Source organism: Astyanax mexicanus, chromosome 6 (genome assembly GCF_023375975.1).
Source record: "Astyanax mexicanus isolate ESR-SI-001 chromosome 6, AstMex3_surface, whole genome shotgun sequence".
Taxonomy (NCBI): domain Eukaryota; kingdom Metazoa; phylum Chordata; class Actinopteri; order Characiformes; family Acestrorhamphidae; genus Astyanax; species Astyanax mexicanus.
The window spans coordinates 38,973,702-38,980,000 of record NC_064413.1 but is presented as its reverse complement, the minus strand read 5'-3'; positions in this window follow the sequence as shown (position 1 = coordinate 38,980,000).

The following is a 6,299-nucleotide window of genomic DNA, read 5'->3' as shown; positions in this document are numbered from 1 at the left end:
GCATCAACAAAACTTATTTTTTCTGAAGACTGTCACACTGTTTCACTAGCTTTGACTTAGATAGAGTTTTTGTACATTTTGGTGGCATAAATATAAAGAGTTCCAGTTTTTTTGTATGTCAAATTTTATTTTGAAGTAGTAAAAGTGTTTTGCAGAACAGCCAGAAGGACCAATAGCAAAATAGATTTTTCCACTGGATACACAGTTTGTCCAGTAAGAGTAATGTTTTATCAGTAAATAGGCAGTTCCTGTATTTAATTAGGAAATGCATTTCATTTCCATCAAATTACAGTACCAGAGTTCAGTTCTGTTTGCTGATGAAGAGAATCCGCATGCACTAGAGACAAATAAAAAAGAAGAAATATATATATGTTAAACTGTATTATAAAATTGCCCATTTTATGCTTACATCAGAGTTACCATCAGAGTTAGTTGTTCTGTTTGAGGTAGTGCAGATAAGAGAAAGAGAGCACTATGTGTGGCAACAATACATTAAATCTAAGTTCTGCAGTCACCTAAAACAGCGAGTGCTATTTGTTTTTGCTAACGTTCGCAAGCATTAGCTTTAAGCCGGGCATGGATCCTCATTTCCTGCGCTTGCATTTCTATTTGCTGCATGCAGAGTTTGGTTTCCACAACTTAGGGTTTCTTTCCATAACCTTTGTGGTTAGAAGGGAAATAAAAGAGGTGGTAAAGATTGACAGAAAGAGAGTACTGTGTGTTACAACAATAAATCAAATTAAAGTTTAGTTGTCACATATAATTGTAACAGAATGGACTGTGTTTAAGGTGGGTGTAATGACTGGGCCAGGACAATAGGGGAGCTGTGGCACTGAGTGACAGGAAGTGCCCAGTTTGCAATGATGGCTTCCCCTTTAAAAACAGGAAGTTGGAGGCGTCGGGCCTCTTGGGTCTCCCGTTTGTGCAGGGGGTAAGGTTGGTGGCGTGCAGGTTTATGTTTGTTGAGTGGATGTGTTGTGTGGGTGAGGGATTGATTGTGTATATGTATTGGGACTGTTTTACTTACCTGGTTAATTCCCTTGTGACCTATTAGTTGGGAAGTTGGGTCTGGTGGATGTTGGGGAATATATGGGTGAGTGCAGTCAATGTGTGATTGGGATAGGTTTGTGTGTGTGTGTGATTATTTAATTTGATTTTGTTGTCTCCGACAGGGTGGCCAACCTGTGCTGGGACGCTGTACGCCACCAATTACCCTAGCCAGTGGCCGGGTGTAGGTAGTAGTGTGGATTTGGGTAATGTGGGTTGGGTGTATGTTTTTTATAGAAATAGTTTATTAATTAATAAAGATAATCCATGGGGTTAATTCTATTTTCAATTGGTTGGGTTTAAGCTTGTACCTTGTGGGCTGCTGGCTGGGGTGGGGAGTTTAGTTGTTCACTGCAGGTTTATTTCAGGGTTTGTAGTGGTTTAGTCTTGATTTTGTAAGCATTTCTAACCTTTTCTTACATAATATATTGTGTGGCTTTGTAGTGTATTCTGTAGTTAATTTGCATGTTTTGCTGTGTTTTGGATGCAGTATTACCCCTGTAAGTGAGCATTTACTCCTAATCCTCCCGTTTGTCTCATGTGTATTTGTATTAATAAACCGATCATTTGTTGATCTGCCTCATTGCTCTTTTGTGGTGTTGACAACTTACTGATACTGAGCCTGGTGTTACATAATTATGTACAGAACAGCCAGCAATGTCCAATCAGATAAAAATAAGGACAGAATGTATAAAACATAAAGAGCAAGTGAACTTATCACAAAAAAGATGCAATATACACAGGGACACTAATATAGTTAAGTGTATAGATAATGGAATAGCAATACACAAACTATGAATACACAAAATATAGTAGAAGTATAAAAGAACTGAACAGCTGGCTTGCAGTGTAGAGATACTGTAAAGAAAGAATTAAGGAGGAATAAAAGAAGCTAAAGGGCCAAAAGAGACCGATTGGGTGACTCAGAATTGCAGAGATGAGAACAGAATCAGGCAACACGAGTGTGTGTGTGTTAAAGTGATGATGCAGGCGTACATGTCTTTTCTTAGCTCCAGTGTGCGGCTAATCGCTGCTCTCGCCTGCCTTTAATGCCAGCGTCCCCCAGCAGCACGCCGGCCCACTGGCCTGTCCGTCCTCACACCCTCCGCCCCTCCCGCCTGGATTTCTGTTTTGCTTCCTCCTTTTTCCCTCCTGGGCCACACGTTTTTGACAAGATACTGCCTCCCCTTAGGGTGCCCCTGTAACCTGATGAGAGCATATGAGAGAGAGAGAGAGAGAGAGAGAGAAGGGGGAAAGTCTCAGCAACTTTCACCTCATCAGAGAGGTGGAAGCTGAGATGCATGGCTCTCAATCCAAAGCACACACACTTTAAATACGTATTGCGCATTAAAACCGATCCAACTACAACTCTGATTAACGATGTGGGAAACACATGACCTTTCTGCCAACATCCGCCCCTCCACACTTTCAATGAATTAAATAAATCTTACGAAACAATATCAAACATACTACTGATGTCTGTTTTCCTGTAGAGGATTTACTCATTTAAAACATTTCCGATATAACTTTAATTATACCACAGTTAGTTCCGACGTTGCAATGTGATTGGTTGAGAAGCATTAAGTGAGTGCCGTTATCAGCCGGTAATGCACTGTAACCAAAGCTCTTCATGGATTACCCCGCCACATACAGGATAATTAGCAACGATGCAGAGCTCACAAGCCAAACAGCGCAGCTACAAATGGAGCAGCAATGGAATATTTTAAGTCGTGGCGTTTTTATAATCAAACAGTATATTATTTGTATTTTCTCGTACTCTTTAATTCAAAATCTTTTAATAAGCATTGATAATGAAACTGTGGTATAATTGCAATAATACACTCGAGGTTCATGCTATAACGTGTAATATTGGAACTGCTGTGCTGAGCTACGGCACTCAATCTGCGACCTCCTGCCTACGACTGCAGCACAGCAATGCCAATATTACACGTTATAGCACTCCCTCTTGTTTATCACTGCTTAAATACTAAGTTATATTCACTTCCCAGGCAAAATACTATGCCCAACTCATTGTATCTACAGCCATTATCCATTTAATAATTCTATAATTACAGACTGTAGTCCTGTAGTGTTTCTTTGCATACTTCATTATGCTTCTTTCACCCTGTCCTTCAATGGTCAGGACCCCACAGGACCACATTAGAGCAGGAATTATTTAAGTGGTGTGTCATTCTCAGCACTACATTGACACTGACATGGCGTTGGTGTGTTAAGGTGTGTTGCATTGGTAAGAGTGAATCAGAAACTACAGTGCTGCTGAATTTTTGGAGAACTGGACAAAGAATAGTCCACCATCACAGTCCTGTGGGCAGTGTCCTGTGACCCCTGATGAAGAATTAGCGGATGTCCAAGTCAAACAGTGCAACAAAGGATCCAGAGCTTTTGTCTCAGACCAACTAAATTGGAGGGCCAGAATAGAAACTGAGTGGAACAGTGTTTAAAAACTCCAGCAGCACTGCTGTGTCCAATCTACTTGTACCAGCACAACTTGCTGCTGTATTGCTGGTGCTTTCTCTCCATCTAGCAGGTAGATGTATGTCCTGGTCGACTAGTAGATTAATCTATGCAACCCTGAATATAAAGAGGGTATGAAAAGTGTACACACCCTGTTAAAACGCCAGGTTTAGTGATGCAAAAAATGAGACCAATAACTTTTTTTCCCCAAAATTAATGTGATGTACAAGCTGTACATCTTAAATAAAAACCAAACTGAAATCTTTAAGGGAAAGAAAAAAGAAACTAAAACAATGTGGTTGCGTACATGCGCATACCTCCAAATCTGTCAGATTGCGGGGAAATCTTCTGTGTACAGCCCTCTTCAGATTCCAAATCAGATTTAGATCTGGGCGCTTTCTGGGCCATTACAAAACTTTAATCTTCTTCTGGTGAAGAGATTCTTTGGTTGATGTGGATATATGCTTTGGGTCCCGAGTACCAGCTGAAGAAAAAAAGCTCAACAGCATAATGCTGTCACCACCATGCTTCACTGTGGGTATGCTGTTCTTTTTGTGGAGTCTTGTTTTTGCACCAGACCTTTTGAAATTTTGGATGATAAGTTCAACCTTGGTTTCATCAAACCATAACACATTATCCCACATGCTTTTAGCCAAGTTTGGAAGTTTTTCCACATAAGAAAAGGCTTCTGTCTTGCCACCCCCTAACCCTAACATATGAAGAACAGGATATTGTTGTCACACACTAAACAGCCAGCACATGCCAGAAATTCCTCCAACTCTTTACATTTTTCTATAGGTCTCTTAAAAACTTCCCAGACCAGTTTTCTTCTTGTCTTTTCATCCATTTTAAGGCACGTCCTCTTCTTGAAAACATCATCCTTTCGTATATTCCCTCCACTTGATGACGACTGTCTTCACAGTGTTCCATGATAAATCTAATGCCACGGAAATTATTTTATACCCTTCTCCAGACTGATGTCTTTTGACGATGAGATCCCTCGAATGTTTGGTTGATCTCTGCAGACCATGGCTTTTGCTGCATGTCGCGATTAAGAAAATGTCATGAAAAGTCTACTAGAACAAATGAACTTGAAAATTTGGGGTTAATCAGGGGCACTGTAAATGATGGCAGCTGTCTAGTGATTCTTATTTTTTTATTGTTTAAATGCGATTGGTTCATTCTGAACATTCTTTTTCAGTTTTTTAGACTTTTAGTTTGTTTTTCAATTAAGATTTACAGGTTATGTCACATTTAAAAAAGTTACAATTCTTTATCTTGGTCTCATCACTGAACCTTTTTACATTTTAACAGGGGTGTGTACATTTTTATATCCACTAGTGCATCTAAAAAAAAGAAAGAAAAAAAATCTATGAAAAGTTACTTTGTTTCTGTATTTTAGTTCAAAATGTGAAACTCATATTACAAAGATGTATTACACACAGAGAGATCTATTTTATATTATTTTATTGTTGATGATTATGGCTTACATCCAATGAAAACCCAAAAATTCCCAAATCACTGGCCATCAGTAAATTTTGCATTTCATGTGGAAATCAAGTGACCAGAGTCTGGAGGAAGAGTGGAGAGGCTGCTTGAGGTCTAGTGTGAAGTTTCCACAATCAGTGATGGTTTGGAGAGTCATGTCATCTGCTGGTGTTGATCCACTGTGTTCTATCAAGTCCAAAGTCAGTGCAGTGTTTTCCCAGAAAATCTTACAGCACTTCTTGCGTCCCTCTGCAGACAACTTTAAAGAAAATGCGGATTTCATTTTCCAGCAGGACTTGGCACACTGCCAAAAGTACCAATTGGTCTTATATAGTATTCTCTTCATATAATTTTATGAGACACTAATTTTTTGGTATTCATTGGCTGTCAGCCATAATCATCAACAATAAAATAAATAAAAAAAACACAAAAAAAGAACACCTCATCCCCAACCCATTGCAAAAGGATTGGACAGAGACCATCATTCCAGAAAACACAGTTACACTGCTCCATGATGGGAATATACACCCCTCTAGTTCATGCCTGGCATTAGGCATGGTACCAAAAGGTTCATGTTTATCCGTTCCAGGGAGTCCAATTCTATCAGCAATACTTTACACTACAGGAACTAGACAAGCTGTGTGTTTTTATATGTTATAATATGTTAATTTGATGTTTGCAATAATTTCATACATTTTAAAGACTGGCCACATATATGTGTAAGTGTATATAGACATGTAAATATTGATATGTGTATATAGTGTCAACAGGTATAATGCAAACAGTATAGAAATGTATATTCTCAAATCATTACTCAGGCTCTGCTTAACACGCTGAGTGCCTTCCAACATGAAAGGTCTTAAATATACTACAAGCATTCATTAATAGATGCAACTTTTAAAACGATCAGTCAAAATCAAACATTGCACAGTAAAAGAAAGGTAATATGATCTAAAATGTGTACTGTAAATACAGTATGTGGTGATGATGCCTTGTAATTTAACATATTACAGCTCTAATCAAAGCAGAAATTGTTAGAACTGCTAAAGGGCTGACTGGACACTGGCCAATCACAACCTATTCACTCCCACACACAGGAAAACATTACGGCAGGCAAATGTAATGTGACCGGGGTGATTCACCATCGCAGCAGTCATTCCATCAGCCACAGTAGGACAGAGAGAAACCCGAGCAAGGCCACGGAAGGAACCGGAAAAATGCATCACCACAGGGGGTGGTTGCTTAAGCGACACCAGTACAGAGCTTTAGTAGCAACAGCTGTCTAACTA